The 15,729-nt window shown below is 38.2% G+C and overlaps 1 long non-coding RNA gene across 1 annotated transcript; it reads right to left on the bottom strand.

The window, feature by feature from the left end:
• Positions 1-409: 409 nt before the first annotated feature.
• Positions 410-15,501, bottom strand: LOC121393597. Its single transcript, XR_005961179.1, has 2 exons — positions 14,724-15,501; positions 410-704 (listed from the first exon to the last, which is right to left on the bottom strand). It is a non-coding gene; the product is annotated as an uncharacterized LOC121393597 (long non-coding RNA).
• Positions 15,502-15,729: the final 228 nt, after the last annotated feature.

Genomic DNA, 15,729 nt, shown 5'->3' with positions numbered 1-15,729 from the left:
TGGAACAATTCTATTGAGGCTATAGTTCTACAAGTGTTGTGTATGTCAATAGTCACAAGGTGATTGTGCATCTGATGAATGTGAATATTCTGCTTTGTTTGGGTGAGCCAGGGATGGAGGACAGTGGCCAATAAAAGTGCACTTATATTTCATCTCCATCACTAATTAATGTCAATAATGTCACATTAACGGCGTATTTTTCTTTTTAAACACAATGAAGCCCATGTACAAATGGATGTCAGCAGCATTACCATTATAAAGACGAGTACAATTATATATATTACTCTTTAAACTTACAGTTTTATGCAAATATTCATTGACCTTTCTCTTCCGCACATTCCAAGAACTCCAAGAACTCCATGAATGGACACACAATGATATAATCTCTAATCATCACAATGAGAATACAAACCATTATCTCGTTTCCACCAATGGGAGACATTTATCGGTGTATTTGTTGTTTGTGGGATCATTCCCGGTGTCCGTGGCTCCATCTGCCTCTGTGACATTTCTCTGAAGGCTTCATGGGACATAAGGAAATGAAAACTAAATTAGAGTAAGTACAAGTAGATAAACGGAGCATCTCAGCATTTTTTAAATCCCAGGTATTCTAATAGGTTTTCTGAATTCCTCTTCTGAAGCCAGGACAGTATGGAGAAAGTGGCAATATCCGTGGTTCAGTAAGGGGAGGCAGCGTCTGTATTCTGAAAGAAGGGATATCAGAAAGTTTTGTTTTAAAAGGGGTTGTTCACCTTTAAATTAACCGTTCGTATGATGTAGAGAGTGATATTCTGAGACAGTTTGCAATTGGTTTTCATTTTTTATTATTTGTGGTTTTTGACTTATTTAGCTTTTTATTCAGCGGCTCTCCAGTTTGCAATTTCAGCCATCTGGTTGCTAGGATCCAAAATACCCTAGTAACCAGTAAGTGGTGTGAATAAGAGACTGGAATATGAATAGGAGAGGCCTGAATAGAAACTTGAGTAGTAAAAAGTAACAATAACGTAAATTTGTAGCCTTGCAGAACATTTTAAATGGGGTCAGTGACCCTCCATTTAAAAGATGGAGAGAGTCAGAAGAAGAAGAATTAAAAGAATTATAGGTAAAATAAAGAAAAAACACTGTGATTTAGGTCCAAGATTGTACTTTGCATTTTCATTCATAAATGAGATATTAGGACCAAAAAGAACAGGGAACCCTATAGTTAAAGGAAATGTGAACAATAATCGCATTGCAACTGGGGAAAAAACTTGAAAGATAAAACAGACTGAAGTCCAAATGGCTTAAAAAAAAGGTCCAATCGGATTAGAGCAGCTCCCATTGACTTCTATAGGACCTCGACTGTTTGTACTTGTTTTGGAGGAAATAGAGTCTACGGGAGACGACCTTCCCATAAGTTGAAGCTTTCTGGATAAAGAGTTTCCGGATAACGAATCCCATACCTGTATACTCCTACACACTTATACATTCACACGTACATGCCTTTACACACACATTGATACATCTACTAAACATCTGTAAATTCCCACATTAATGCACCAAATTACACATATACGACACACAGACACAAATAAACGAAAATCTATACACACTTGCAGATATAAATGTATAAGTCACACAAGCGCACACATATATACTGGTATGGGACCTGTTATCCAGAATGCTTTGGACATGGGGTTTATACCTTATGGGGGTTAGGTAATAAAAGACACTAAGTTTGCGCAGGAGCAGTAACCTTTAGCAACCAATCAGCAGGAAGCATTTGCTGGTGACCTGTTTAAATGCAAGCATCTTATTGGCTGCTATTGGTTAAGGCTCCTACGCAAACTTAATGAGGCTCATTTTCAACACTAGTCAAATGGGCAGTTGCCCATAGTAGCCAATCAGTGATTAGCTTTTTTAAGTGAGCTGCAAGTAGAACAATTAATTCAGCAATTTCATTGGTTGTCATGGGTTACTGCCCATGGGCAAATTTGCCCATTGTTGATAAATGACCCCCAGTGTCTTCTATTACATAAGTGGTAAGTCTGCTAAAAATAAACCCAATAGGTTGGTTTTGCCTCCAATAAGGATTAATTATATCTTAGTTGGCATCAAGTACAGGTATGAGACCTGTTATCCAGAATGCTTCGGAACCTGGGGTTTTCCGTGTAAGGGGTCTTTCTGTAATTTGGATCTCCTTTCTTAAAGTATGCAAAAAAATCATGCAAACATTAAATAAAGCCAATAAGGATTAATTATATCTTAGTTGGGATCAAGTACAAGCGAGTGTTTTATTGTTACACAGAAAAAGGAAATTGTTTCTAAAAATGTATTAAAATCTATGAGTCTATGGGAGGCGGCCTTCCTGTAATTCTGAGCTTTCTGGATAACGGGTTTCTGGATAATGGATCCCATGCTGCACACAAATACCCACGTACAAGTACATAAACTACAGCTACAAAACCATATAGACACATACACAGAAGTTACACACGCCCGTAACTAGAATTACATGTTGTTGTTCGTGCAATGAGAGCAGGAGTTTGTGTTTTTTGCATCCCCAGCGCAGACAGTGGGAGGCCAAATTTAGGCCACAGTTTCCCCGCTTCCCACCAGCTCCTGTCCCAATCTCCCCGGGCTTCGCACGCTGACGCAAGGACGCTGTTTGTTTTTCCTTTGCCTAAACCATTTCATTAAATAAGAAAAATAAACACGGGGTCAGCCGATGGGACCCACAGCGAGGGCTGCCGAGGGGAACCTAACGGGCACATCCTTTCAAGGAAGGAAAAGGGTTGTTTGAAGAAAGAAAACAAAGGAGGCAATACACTGAGTAACCCCAACATGAACCAAAGAGCTTGCGGACACTGTCCCAGGCCTCACCTCCCGGTCACCTCCCATTACCTTCCCGTGACACTTCTCTAGTGATTCCCATACAATGCGGAGCAGGGAACCTGTCAGTCCAAACTGGGCCCAAGGGACTGGGACTCAAAGCTCCTACTTAGATCATGGAGAAGAGAAAGGGGACCCTAGTTCTGCTGCCATATACAACGTCCAGGGGACAGGTGCTAGAACCAGGGTTGCCAGGTCTAATTTTCAAAACCAGCCAAAGTCGGCTACAAAACCAGCCCCAAACTAGCCAAGAGGCACTTCAAAAGTAGCTCAAAAATAGCACAATATGTGCAGTGAAAAAAAAGGTCTGAAAAATAAATGGATATATGCGAAAATACACCATTTTCGTAAATTTTTCAATGAAGCAAAATGGGACAGATTTGCCCGTCACCAGCGGCGTAATTACAGAAGGGGACCCAGGAGTTATAGGGGCCACATAAGACCCTAATACATGTACAATTTTTAATAAATATTGGTAAAACAGGACAACCTCGAGAAATTTTGGTGGCCAGCAGATTTTTGCCCCAAAATTGTCTGAAATTAAGGAAAGTCATCGGAAAACGCGAGAATGCTTAAAAATCCGGTAGCTCACAAATTCTACACAAGTCATGCTGGGTATTGTGGTCTTACATTAAACTGGCCAGTTGGCAAATGGTTAAACAAAAACGACATTTCCCAACATGCATTGGGAGACTAAGGCTCGGCACATTAGGGCAAGAAAAGACTTCGGCTGGTTTTCAAAGTACAAACCAGCCAAAGGCCCAGAAAGTAGCCTAAATCAGTACCTTGGCTAGTTTGTATTTTCAAAACCAGCCTGGGCTTTAAATTAGTCGCCCCATTTGGCTGGAAAACCACCAACCTGGCAACCTTGGCTATAACCCAGCCACAGGCTATGCACAACCTGAGCCAATGTATCATCGAGAGTCAAGGCATGCTGGGAGCTGTAGTCCAGCCAAATGCTATTTAAAGTAACACTGCTCAATAAAACATCTCCCCAACTCTCCAGTGCCACACTTAGTGCAAGATGGTCCTAACTCATGTTATAGTGGCTGGAGGCATTAAGAATCAAACATATGTATTATTATGCACAAACAACCAACCTGCTATCTGCCTTAAAACTAGTAGTGATGTCATTACAAACTAGTGATGTCATCTGAGCTTAAGAAAGTTTGGAAGGGAAGCCGAGAAGCCTGATTTGCTCCCCGTGACCCACTGACCTGCTGACATTCACCTATCAACATCCAGGTTTACCAATCCAACCTGACACAGGTCTACTTAACAGTAATCTCATTGTGTTAAAGGAGAACTAAACCCTAAAAATGAATGTGGCTAAAAATGTAATTTTATATAGTGAACTTATTGCACGAGGCTAAAGTTTGAGCTTGTCAATAGCAGCAATGATCTAGGACTTCAAACTTGTCACAGGGGGTCACCATCTTGGAAAGTGTCTGTGACACTCACATGCTCAGTGGGCTCTGATTGGCTGTTGAGAAGCTAAGCTTAGGGGTCGTCACTAATTATCCAGCAGAAAATGAGCTTCCCTGGCTGTAATATAAGCTGATGCTACAGGTTTGCCGATTATTCAATTCTGATGCTAATTGCACTGGTTTCTGTGCTGCCATGTAGTAATTATCTGTATTAATTACTAATCAGCCTTATATTGTGACATTTCTATTCTATGTGTACTGTATATTGTGAGTGGCTCCCTAAGCTCAGTAAGTGACAGCAGCACAGAGCATGTGCAGTGAATCAGCAGAAAAGTAGATGGGGAGCTACTGGGGCATCTTTGGAGACACAGATGTTTACTGCTAAAGGGCTGTGGTTGCCTTGGGCTGGTACAGAAGCACAAAACATCATGTACAACATTTCTACCTACTTCTTTAGTTAAGCTTTAGTTCTCCTTTAAATAACAGCAAATTGGCAGTAACTTGGCACTGCACCCCTTCCTACACAATTCACTGACTGGGTATGAGGCTGGGGGGGGTTAAAAAAATCTAGAAAAAAAATCTAGAATTTTGTTTCTCATATAGGCACTCAATGGTCATCTCACTGATGCCGCCAACCTAGGCACATGCCCTTGTCTTCCCTACTAGTTGAGTTTTACCCATAGTCAGATCCAGGGGGCCATAGCCCAATAAGAGCTGGAGGGCTTCAGCTTGGGTTATAATCAATGAGAAACCTTCAGGTTATCCGAGGGTTGTAACCCCAGAGGATCAGACCCTGTATGGGCCCAACAGGTATAGGGGCCCCATGAGGCCCTAATTAATGAGCAATTTCAACATATATTGGTAAAACAACCTCTGGATATGAATTTGCTGTGGGGCCCAGTATCATCTAGTTACACCACTAGGTTAGCCTCTCTATACAAAGCCCAGGCATCACTATTAGTTTCCTCTTTATTTACTCTATGAGTGATTTGTGCAGCGCTGATCAATCATTCATGAGCATTATTGTCATCAATGAATCAGTCATTTCATTACTGCACTTGTTGGAAGCCGGGGCCACTTCTAATGAAACTGGGAGAAGGCGACTATTCCAAACAGCTGTCGCTCATCAATATTTCATGCCACAATCAGATAATGCAGCCGAGCGACCTCTCCGTTATTCACACATAAACATTTTTAAGACATTTTGACATCTGTCTCTGCGGCTGCTTTTCATTTAGCAAGCGGATTAATTAAATATGAATTTCTCTCTGTAACACTCGCACTTCCATGAGACCTCTGCTCCCACTCCACTCCAATATCATCTATATTGGAAAAGAGAAAAATACACTTTATGTAACATACAGTTACCTTTTAGTATCTTATAGAATGGACAATTCTAAGCAACTCTTCACTTTTTTAGTTTTTGAATTATTTGCCTTCTTCTTCTGACACTTCCCAGCTTTCAACTGGGGGTCGCTGACCCCATCTAAAAAAACATAATGCTCTGTAAGGCTACAAATGTATTGTTATGGCTACTTTTCATTACTCATCTTTCGGGAAACGGCGAAAAATTTGCGAAACGCATTGAAGTCAATGTGCGTCAAAATTATTTTGACGCGCTTCAATTTTGACGCGTGCGACAATTGGTATATGCCCGCCGATTTTGCCCAAATGCATTAAACTAGATGGGCGTCCGAATAATTTTGACTTGCGCCAATTTTTATGCACACGACTATTCTGACGCACAGGCAAATTTTTTCGACATGGCGGATTTTCCGCTGGCAAATTTTCACAGCAGTTTCGTGAATTTATTCGCTGGCGGCGAAACACGGAAATTCGCTGTTAATTCGCGCCTGCCGAATTTATTCGCCCATCACTAGCCACAATGTCCAATAAACTCCTCTGGGAGCTGGGACAGCAGGGGGTTCGTTAAACCATTTAAATATTATACATAATATGATCTTCCTCCAGTGAAATAGTGCAGATCCAGCATTTATTTAATATATAAATACTCTGTGTTATTTACATATACACAAAACCTGTGGTCAAAGCTTCTCCCTCTGTTACTTATTGTTGGACAAAAGACAAAGTTATTTTATTTACATTGAAACTGCACATCCCTACATCAGAAAACTACAATAAGACAAGGTGCCGCCTAATTCAAAATATGACAATTATAATAATATGACCCTAATATATATATATATATATATATATATATATATATATATATATATATATATATAGGATGCTACTGCTATTATTCACAAAAAACTGTAAACACTGCTTAGTGATGTCATCATTTGTAAGTATGCTTGTGACATCACTTGTAGGGTACTCCTGTCTGATTTTTACATTTAAAAAAAGGTATACTATCACATACATAATTTTATTCAGAGTTTTTATGCTTGTGACGTCACTTGTAGGGTACTCCTGTCAGACTTTTAAATTCAAAGAAAGGTATATTATCACATACATCATTTTATTCAGAATTGTTATGCTTGTGACGTCACTTGTAAGGTACTCCTGTCTGACTTTTAAATTCAAAGAAAGGTATACCATCACATACATCATTTTATTCAGAATTTTTATGCTTGTGACGTCACTTGTAAGGTACTCCTATCTGACTTTTAAATTCAAAGAAAGGTATACCATCACAAACATAATTTTATTCAGAGTTTTTATGCTTGTGACGTCACTTGTAGGGTACTCCTGTCTACTTTTTTAATTTAAAGAAAGGTATTCTATCACATACATAATTTTATTCTGAGTTTTTAGGCTTGTGACGTCACTTGTAGAGTACTCGTGTCTGACTTTTAAATTCAAAGTAAGGTATACTATCACATACACAATTTTATTCATAGTTTTTATGCTTGTGACGTCACTTGTAGGGTACTCCTGTCTGACTTTTAAATTCAAAGAAATGTATAATATCACATACATAATTCTATTTAGAGTTATTATATTTGAATATATCTCAATCAAATGTTTTTGCAACTTTTGCAAATTGCTTTTAAATTGCAATCTGGCTGTTTCTGGGGGTCACTGACCCTAACAACCATGGATGGATCTATAAGTAGATGCTTCCTTACATTTCTTTCAGGCTCTGGGTGCAATAAATATTTTGTGAATATAAAAAATGATCTTTTTCATGATATTTGTGCTCAGAATAAATACTAAATGATGTGTTTCCACCAAAATATATTTGTGTGTGTGTGCTACTATTTTTTTGTGGGTGCTGGCCCCAAAATGTGGATCTTTTACAATGGATGTTTAATCTATATATGACATTAAAAGTATAATACCAGGGAAAAACAGGGAAGAAACTGCTTTCCATTAACCATTCTGAGAAAATCACAACAAGAAATCGGATTTTCTTCCCTTTTATTTTGTCCCTTTCACCATCAACCTCCACCCTCAAGTGTTATTGGCTGCAGAACAATGAGCCATAAAATAGCAATGTGCTGCCCTGTGCTTGATATTCCCCATATCTCAGGAATAAATGATAAGGCTCTGGGTCCAGTTCCTATTTTGGCAGCTTTTCCAGCTTCATGGGCCAAAAACAAAATCCAGTATTTTATAATTGGAATCCTGCAGTTGTGCTAAAACTAATAACAATTGTATTTCGCTACAGTTACAATTTATTATCCCATTAACAAAAATAGCAGTGATACAAATCTGAACAGCACAAAATGTTACTTTTTATTTTTTTCTGTTTTTATTTGTAGTCAACAAAAGTATTCTGGATACCTGCACACATATACCTGTATCCTTACATGTCTTTCTTACTCTTGGGTAATAGGGGCCTTTTTCCATTCTGAATTGTAATGTATGTCAGGTCTTATTAAAAATATATCACATATTCTGCCCATTCAGAAAGATAAATTATTCACTGATAAAATACATTTCCCCCCCTATATCCTGATACAGTTTTTTTTTCCAATGAATAAATGCCTGCAAAAGAGATGGTTTCATCCCTTCACCCAAACAAATATTGTCTTGTAATTGTTTATTATTAAACCATTCATGTAAATAATTCTGCAAAAATATTTTTTTTAATAATAAAAAAAATAGTATTTAATCACATCTAAATAACGTCTGCAAAGGTTTAAATGTGAGTCAGAATTTGCATCAACTTTTAATGAAAGTGTTACCTTTGCGCTTTATGACAATGAATATTTTATTTTGTTTGCTTAGTGCTGGCTCATGGGTGTTAGGTGCTAGTGGGTGTATAATGATGGCTAATGGGTGCTTGATAAAGGATTTAGCCCTTTTGGCAACTCACATGCCAGCAGAGGTCGTGCCTTTTTTTTTCTTTTTAGCGATTGCGCTCGAATCAGGCAATAAAAATGCAGGTGAAGGGTTAAAAAAATTATTTAAGGTGTCCTAACTCCTAGAGGGAACCCCCTTTGGGCAAACACGATGCTCAGTCAAGCGCGGAGCTCCTAGAAGTGTCCATCTTTGCGCCTGCTAATAAAACGCCTGCAGCGGCGCGATCTCAAGGCGATTAATCCCCCGCGCTGCGCCTCAGCTTCTTTCTCTGTATCTGCTTCCAAGGAAGAATTTTCCTGCTCTCCATTCGATTGCCTTTTCTCTTTAAACTTTAATCCGAACGCCTATCCCCAAAATTCCTTTCTTTTAACCTTCATAAATTCTCAATTCAAGGCAAAGAACAGCACGAATTTGCCTTTTCCAGCCCGACAGAATTAAGAAAACCCAAGTGTCAGCGCATTGGGTCCCTGGTAAACAAAGCAACTGACTCACAATCGCACGTGTATAGGTGAGCGACTGTGTGCGACTGTGCGATTCTAAAATATAATATATATATATATATATATATATATATATATGTTATTGTTTTAATTGCTTCATTTTTAAGATTAAAACATCAGAGTAAAATGTATTTATAGCATAAATATTATTATGAATATATAGATTTTAGCAATTAAAAGTTTAACTGTTTGTTTTTAAAAAGGAATTTAAAGACTAAATCCCATTTAAAATTGACTCATTTATGTCAATGTGATTTTTTTTTAATGACATGTATTAATAGGCGCAATCTCCTAGCGCTTCTGTACCTGCCAAATTAAGATTTGATGCTCCATATAAGACCAAAACATAAAATCTACATTGTCTAGGACTATCTTTAGTAGTAACTACACTGGGAGATTTTTTTTTTATTTTTTTTCATGTATTATTTTTATCATTATTTTTGTATTTTTAAATTTTTTTTTATTTTTTATTTGTTTTTATTTTTATTTATTTGTAAGATTTATAGTTAATGTTAGATCTTACTCCTAAGTAGAGAAGTATATGAAGGTACAAGGTTTGTATTTGTTGGAAAAACACAATAGATAAAGAGAAGAAAAAGAATCTCTATAAATGTAAAACTCAAATCTCTGAGCCATTCCACTTACCCCCAAAAAATAAATCTTTATTAATTCTATTTGTTCCAAGCTGGAATTTATGTTTAATTCTCCTGATTTTCAGCGGCACAGTTTTTAAGTCTAGTAAAGAAGTCGGTTCATTTAATTAGTGGTGAACTGATTTAATGATGTTTTTATATATATATTTAATGTGAGTGATGAAGATAAAACTAATCAAAACCATTTGCCTCGGCCAAATTCTCCCTTGGGGTCTTTCAAACATTTGTTTTGAATAATTCACTTCAAGAATGGAAAATACTAATTGATTTTAAAGCTCTGCCTGGGGGGAGGCGGGGAAGGAGCGCTAAGTGGCAGTCACTTGGCGACAGTCGCACCTGAGACTGCTACAAGGACTGCGCCTGGCGCACAAGTCCACAAATCCACAATCTGCACCTGAGGGAGTTGTAGTTCTGCACATAGTAAGCAGTGACAATTTACAACAGCGGTGGCCTATTCTCCAGCTGTTATTAAACTCCTTTTTCCCCAGGGAGGATGCTGGGAGCTGTAGTTCTAGACAACATCCTGATCAAATCTAATTATGCATAATTATTCTGACTCTTCCAGCTGTTATTAAACTACTTTTTCCCAGGGAGGATGCTGGGAGCTGAAGTTCCAGGAAACATCCAGATCAAATCTATAAATGAAGATCTGTTACAGCAAATTCAATTTATTTTTCCTCCCCAAAACAATATCAATTCTGTCCTTGTATTGTAACAAAAAACAATTAGAATGTAATGTAAACAAGTAACTTACACCTGAATCCAATTTATGTGTTTAAGCTGAATATGATTGAAAAAAGAAAAAAATATTAGGAAAAAAAAGCCCAGGCCTATTCTGATTCCTCCAGCTGTTATTAAACTCCTTTTCCCAGGGAGGATGCTGGGAGCTGTAGTTCCAGGCAACATCCAGATCAAATCTATTTATGCAGAACTGTTACAGCAAATCCAGTTAATTTTTCCACCCCCATATTCTTGCATGAACAAAACAATTTCAATTGTATTGTAATAAAAAAAAGTTTGCATTGTAATGTAAACAAGTAACTTGCACCTGAATCCAAATGATGTTAATTGATGCGTTAAAGCGGAATGTGTTAAAGCTGAATATGATTGAAAAAAGGAAAAAATATTTTGGGAAAAAAAGCCCAGGCCTATTCTGACTCCTCCAGCTGTTATTAAACTCCTTTTTCCCAGGGAGGATGCTGGGAGCTGTTGTTCCAGGCAACATCCTGATCAAATTCAGTTTATTTTTCCTCCCCCATATTCTTGTATGAACAAAACAATATAAATTCTATCCTTGTATTGTAATAAAAACCAGTTAGATTGTAATGTAAACAAGTAACTTAAACCTGAATCCAATTGATGGGAATTGATGTGTTAAAGCTGAATATGACTGAAAAAAGAAAAAAATATTAGGGAAAAAAAGCCCAGGCCTATTCTGATTCCTCCAGCTGTTATTAAACTCATTTTCCCAGGGAGGATGCTGGGAGCTGTAGTTCCAGGCAACATCCAGATCAAATCTATTTATGCAGAGCTGTTACAGCAAATTCAATTAATGTTTCCTCCCCCATATTCTTGGATGAACAAAACAATATCAATTCTGTCCTTGTATTGTAATAAAAAAATAACTAGAATGTAATGTAAACAAGTAATTTACACCTGAATCCAATTGATGTGTTAAAGCTGAATGTGTTAAAGCTGAATATGATGAGTGTAGTAGGAAAAAAATCCAGGCCTATTCTGACTCCTCCAGCTGTTTTTAAATTCCTTTTTCCCAGGGAGGATGCTGGGAGCTGTAGTTCCAGGCAACATCCTGATCAAATTAGTTTATTTTTCCACCACCATATTCTTGGATGAACAAAACAATATCAATTCTATCCTTGTATTGTAATAAAAAACAGTTAGATTGTAATGTAAACAAGTAACACCTGAACCCAATTGATGTGTTAAAGCTGAATGCGTTAAAGCTGAATATAATTGAAAAAAGAAAAAATTATTAGGGAAAAAAAGCCCAGGCCTATTCTGATTCCTCCAGCTGTTATTAAACTCCCTTTTCCCAGGGAGGATGCTGGGAGCTGTAGTTCCAGGCAACATCCAGATCAAATCTATTTATGCAGAACTGTTACAGCAAATTCAATTTATTTTTCCTCCCCCATATTCTTGGATGAGCAAAACAATATCAATTCTGTCCTTGTATTGTAATAAAAAACAATTAGAATGTAATGTAAACAAGTAACTTGCACCTGAATCCAATTGATGTGTTAAAGCTTAATATGATGAGTGTAGTAGGGAAAAAAACACAGGCCTATTCTGACTCCTCCAGCTGTTTTTAAATTCCTTTCTCCCAGGGAGGATGCTGGGATCTGTAGTTCCAGGCAACATCCTGATCAAATTCAGTTAATTTTTCCTCCCCCATATTCTTGGATGAATAAAACAATATCAAGTCTATCCTTTTATTGTAATAAACACCAGTTAGATTGTAATGTAAACAAGTAACTTACACCTGAAGCCAATTGATGGGAATTGATGTGTTAAAGCTGAATGTGTTAAAGCTGAATGTGATTGAAAAAAGGAAAAATAGTAGGGAGAGAATCCCAGGCCTTTCTGTGTGTGTGAGGGAGTCTCATTGAGGCAGAAGCAAATGTCTTTCATTAGAGGTGACCAGTTGACATAAGGTAAAGTCTACATTGTGCAGCTCTTATTATTGTGTGTGAGGCCTCATTAAGCAGCTGATTCTGATTGGGCAGCTTTTATTATATAGCGCCAGGGCCTTAGCAGGAGCCCCACATAATGAGGGTCAGAGCAGAAGACAAGGAGAATAATATTCATAGGGAGCGATAAAGTTGCAGCGACTTCACCATTTAAAAAAAACATAATCGCAAATTAGAATTCTTTTTCTCCCCCGGCCGTTTATTCTTTCCCTTTAATTTGGAGAAAAGACGGATATTGGGGGGAAAACAACGACTTTCAGGCCTTGGAGGGGGCCAAACGGTTAATGGTTTCTCTTACCATCAACTTCATGATGTTTTCACAGGATTAATGGACTAAAATATACAATATGGGGATTTTTTTTTTTTTGCAGTTTGTGACAGAATTATTGGAGTCAGCATGAGATGTTAATGATATGTCAGTCATCCAAATAATACTGAGCCCCATCCCATGCTAATGGCCCCTGTGTTTAACTACAGAATATTCCAAATAGATTTGTCTTTATTTAAACGAGATTAGGAATTTCAACTACAAGTTATTCTGTTACTCTTCTGATGATTTACACAGACTTGGATATTTACCAGTTTGGGGATATTATGTTTCTGTACATTTAAGGTAAATTAACATGATTATTTGATGTAGTTCTATTGGGGTCGCAGACTCGGGGGAAACAGACAAATAGAAATTAAAGTAACCTGAATATCGGAATTAAAGTAAACGTGTGTATGAATGTTTGTGTATAAGAAGGAGTTCTAGCAAAGAGTCTGGGCTAGAAATATAAATAAATATCTGGACAGAGGAATATAATTGTTCGCAATCGGGTTGGAAGGGAACCCAGGGGTTTGTGGAAGACAAGAGATACCGAGTACAAAACTCTATTTGTTGCTAAAAGACATCACTAGCCCCGATGCAAAATAAAACTTACAAATTCTGCTTGAAATGTATTTTCTGTGCCCCAGCCTTGAAAAAAAAAGATGAAGAAGTTGCTGGTGCCCAATGTAATGTGTATTCAACACTGAGAAAGCCCATGTGTGTGTGTGTGTGTGTGTGTTGAGCAGAGGATAGCAGTGTGTGCTAGTGTGTCTGTACATGTGTGTGTGTGTGTGTGTGTGTGTGTGTATACAGAGAAGGATAGGAGGGTCTCCCAGTGTTAATGTATACACAGAAGAGGATGGAGGGTGTCCCAGTGTGTCTGTGTGTGAATAGAGAAGAGGGTAAGGGTGAGTGTATATACAGAAGAAGACAGGAGAGCGTATATACAGAAGAAGTCAGATGAGAGGATATACAGAAGAATACAGGAGAGTGTATATACAGAAGAAGTCAGGAGAGTGTATATACAGAAGAATACAGGTGAGTGTATATACAGAAGAAGACAGGAGAGTGTATATACAGAAGAATACAGGTGAGTGTATATACAGAAGAATACAGGTGAGTGTATATACAGAAGAAGACAGGTGAGTGTATATACAGAAGAAGACAGGAGAGTGTATATACAGAAGAAGACAGGTGAGAGTATATACAGAAGAAAACAGGTGAGAGTATATACAGAAGAAGTCAGGTGAGAGTACAGTATATACAGAAGAAGACAGGAGAGTGTATATACAGAAGAATACAGGTGAGTGTATATACAGAAGAAGACAGGTGAGTGTATATACAGAAGAAGACAGGAGAGTGTATATACAGAAGAAGACAGGTGAGAGTATATACAGAAGAAAACAGGTGAGAGGATATACAGAAGAAGTCAGGTGAGAGTACAGTATATACAGAAGAAGACAGGAGAGTGTATATACAGAAGAAGTCACTCAGGTGAGTGTATACACAGAAGAAGAATTCAGGTGAGTGTATATACAGAAGAAGACAGGTGAGAGTATATACAGAAGAATACAGGTGAGTGTATATACAGAAGAATATAGGAGAGTGTATATACAGAACAATATAGGAGAGTGTATATACAGAACAATATAGGAGAGTGTATATACAGAACAATATATATAGGAGAGTGTATATACAGAACAATATAGGAGAGTGTATATACAGAACAATATAGGAGAGTGTATATACAGAACAATATAGGTGAGTGTATATACAGAAGAATATAGGAGAGTGTATATACAGAAGAATATAGGAGAGTGTATATACAGAAGAATATAGGAGAGTGTATATACAGAAGAATATAGGAGAGTGTATATACAGAAGAATATAGGAGAGTGTATATACAGAAGAATATAGGAGAGTGTATATACAGAAGAATATAGGAGAGTGTATATACAGAGGAATGTACAGATGGCACTTACAGGGTCCGGAATGGATTTGCTGAGAGGGGCTCCCACTGCCAGTTCTCTCGTCTCTGCTGATGTAGTTCAGCCAGTGGATTGTGGATTGCCGGGCACTGCACATCTTCCAGTTACATTGAGAACATTTCAGGGGCTCACAAATAGCCCGTTCCATTGACAGTTTTCAGGCAGCAGCTGCAGTCATTAAAAGCCATTTACACCCTGGCCTCCTCCTCACACAAAGATGGAGCGCACACAATTATCTGCTTGTGCATTTGAGAGGACACAAAAATGTGTCACTAACAGGCTTAGCTGTGTATGAGGCTGGATCCTGCTCGAACTGCCCATTCTCCTCTCTCTGCCTATGGACATGAAGAGACAGACAGACTGAAGCAGCCACAGAGAATGTCACAGGAGCTCTCACATCATGCAGTCTCCTCACTGGCTCTCTAATCCTCCTCACTGGCTCTCTAATCCTGCTCACTTGCTCTCTAATGCTGCTCACTTGCTCTCTAATGCTGCTCACTTGCTCTCTAATGCTGCTCACTTGCTCTCTAATCCTGCTCACTTGCTCTCTAATCCTGCTCACTTGCTCTCTAATGCTGCTCACTTGCTCTCTAATGCTGCTCACTTGCTCTCTAATGCTGCTCACTTGCTCTCTAATCCTGCTCACTTGCTCTCTAATCCTGCTCACTTGCTCTCTAATGCTGCTCACTTGCTCTCTAATGCTGCTCACTTGCTCTCTAATGCTGCTCACTTGCTCTCTAATGCTGCTCACTTGCTCTCTAATCCTGCTCACTTGCTCTCTAATCCTGCTCACTTGCTTTCTAATGCTGCTCACTTGCTCTATTTCTTTTTCTTTATCAAGGCCTAGATGGGGATCTAAACTTCGGCCTGTTTTCATTTAAGATTCAATAATAAAGGTTATATTTTTGAAAATCCCCAGTGTGCATCTGTATTTTGGATGAAGTTTGTATAATTGGCACATGATAGCCCCTGGGTTAGTGATTTTTCAGCTCGGGAGTAC

Source organism: Xenopus laevis, chromosome 5L (genome assembly GCF_017654675.1).
Source record: "Xenopus laevis strain J_2021 chromosome 5L, Xenopus_laevis_v10.1, whole genome shotgun sequence".
NCBI classification, from domain to species: Eukaryota; Metazoa; Chordata; class Amphibia; order Anura; family Pipidae; genus Xenopus; species Xenopus laevis.
The sequence above is the reverse complement of the archived record's forward strand: the minus strand, read 5'-3'. Positions and strand labels throughout refer to the sequence as shown.